The sequence below is a fragment of the Grammomys surdaster genome, unplaced genomic scaffold (assembly GCF_004785775.1).
Source record: "Grammomys surdaster isolate TR1022 unplaced genomic scaffold, NIH_TR_1.0 270, whole genome shotgun sequence".
NCBI classification, from domain to species: domain Eukaryota; kingdom Metazoa; phylum Chordata; class Mammalia; order Rodentia; family Muridae; genus Grammomys; species Grammomys surdaster.
This window is the reverse complement of record NW_021604711.1, coordinates 1,277,045-1,279,452: the sequence shown is the minus strand read 5'-3', so window position 1 is coordinate 1,279,452 and position 2,408 is coordinate 1,277,045. Positions and strand designations below refer to the sequence as shown.

The 2,408-nt window shown below is 46.4% G+C and overlaps 1 protein-coding gene across 1 annotated transcript in view; it reads right to left on the bottom strand.

Annotated features, from left to right (window-relative positions):
* Positions 1–2,408, bottom strand: part of LOC114628641 (multidrug and toxin extrusion protein 2) — a 37,551-nt gene that overhangs the window by 12,906 nt on the left and 22,237 nt on the right. The window lies entirely within an intron of this gene.

The following is a 2,408-nucleotide window of genomic DNA, read 5'->3' as shown; positions in this document are numbered from 1 at the left end:
TCCCAGGGGTGGATATCCCAGGGGTGGATATCCCAGGGGTGGATATCTCAGGGGTAGATATCCCAGGGGTGGATATCTCAGGGATGGATACCCCAGGGGTGGATATCTCAGGGGTGGATATCCCAGGGGTGGATATCAACTGAACTCGGCATGACAAGATAAAAATAAGACTAGGCACAGACCCTCATATCAAGGTTGGACTTAGAGAAGAGTGTCACAAGAGCAGACAAAAGAATCAGAGATACTTCCCCACTCCCACTGTTTGGAGTCCCACAAGAACACCAAGCTACACAACCATGACATACATGCAGAGGACATAGCTCAGACCCGCAGGGACCATGATTGCTGCTTCAGTCTCAGTGAGCCCCTATGAGCCCTGCTTCGCCAATTCTGTGGGCCTTGTCCTTGTGGTACTTTTGACCCCTCTGGCTCCTACCCTACCCGCTTTTCTTCACAATTCCCCTGGCTTCATCTAGTGTTTGGCTGTGGGTCTCTGCATCTGCTCCCATCAGTTGCTGGATGATGTCTCTCTGAGGTCACTTGGGCTAGGGACTGACCTATGAGTATAGCAAAATACCATTAAGAATCATTCCATTGACTTTTTTTTTTTTTTTTGCCAGTGGTGTTTGGTTCTATCCTAGGTCTCTGGGCTGTCCAACTTCTGGTTCTTGGCCATCCAGGCAGTTTATCCTGAGTGAGGTAGCCCATACTCAGAAAGACAAGCATTGTATGAACTCTCTTATATTTGGACATTAGCTGTTAAGTAATGGATAATCATGTTAAAATCCACAGACCCAGAGAGGCTAGGTAACATGGGCTCAAGGTGAGAATTGTGCCATTCTCTGGAAAGGGGAAATAGATTTCATGGGTGGACTGGGGACAAGTGGGGGTGGGAACAGGAGGGATGGGGATAGAGTGGAGGGAGAGAGTACAGGGAGACATGATGGGAACTGGGGGATATTTTGGAATGATTTAGAAACCTAGTCCAATGAAAATTCCCTGGAGACTATGAGAGTAACCTAGCAAAGACTTCTAGTAACAGGGATTATGGAGACTGAGCTGGCCATCTTCTATAGCCAGGCAAGGCTTCCAGCAGTGGGACTGGGACACCAAAGCAGCCACAAAACCTTAGAGCTACAATCTGCCCTGCCTGCAAAGTGTTTAATGGTGGCACAGAACTTGTGGGAGTGGCCAATGAATGGGGTCCAACTTGAGGCCCATGCCTTAAGAGGGAGGGCTGTCATCGTCGACAGCCTAAAACCTTCGACCATCGATGTGACTCGTCTCACATCAGTGTTTTGGGGTTGTGAACTTGTCTAAGACCCCCCATAATTAGACATCCAAATTCAAAATTCACATAGTTGGGATTGATCATAAGATGCCTTCTCTAACTAAACAGAGAAGGGGGAGATGCCAGAATCCAGGACCCTCGCCCTTACCCTCACCCCCTACCTTTCCCCACCTGCACAATGTCCTCTGAAGCTTGGCAACTGCAAGATCCTGCTTAGCAACTGCAGATAGACTCAAAGCAGTGTACCATATCATCTTAAGAATAGCAGGGAGACCATAACTCAAGCAGTGTACCATATCTTCTGAAGAACAGCAGGTAGATCATAATTCAAGGCAGTGTACCGTATAGACCATGACATGTTTCAAGGCACAGGCCAAGAAGATTTTGTACTTTTCCACCATCTGGCCCCTCTTACCCCCTCCCCTTGTGAAACATGCTATAAAAAAGCATTTCATGTTCAAAAATAAATAAATTATTTATAAAAAAAAAAAAAAAGAAAAAAAGAAAAAAAAAAAAGAGGGAGGGCTGTAAGGCATTTTCTTAACTAGTGATTAATGGGGGGGAGGGTCCAGAGCATTGTGGATGGTACCACCCCTGCCCAGGTGGTCCTGAGTTCTCTAAGAAAGCAGACTGAGCAAGCCATCGGGAGCAAGCCATTAAGCAGCACCCCTCCATGGCCCCTGCTTCAGCTCCTGCCTCCAGGCTCCTATCCTGTTGAGTCCTGATGTCCTTTGACGCTGAACTGTGATGTGAAGCATAAACCAAATAAACCCTTCCTTCCCCAAATTGCTTTGGTCATAGTATTTCATCACAGCAATAGTTACTGTCTAGGACAAAAACTAACCACATAAGCAAGCTCCGAGTCCGAGAGACCCTGCATCAGAAGAATAAAATGCAAGAATGAATGAGGAATATTCTCCGCATCAGCCTTGGGCTTCCACAAACATTTACACACTGTGCCAAAGCACATTTGAACATGCACACACAAACATATGAAAGAAAGAAAAACACAAAAGGCACCAAAAAAAATCCATTCAATAATGTTACAGTAGAAAATGTCCCAAATGTGAGCAGAGAGGTGGCCATGCAGAGAGGTGGCCATGCAGAGAGGTGGCCA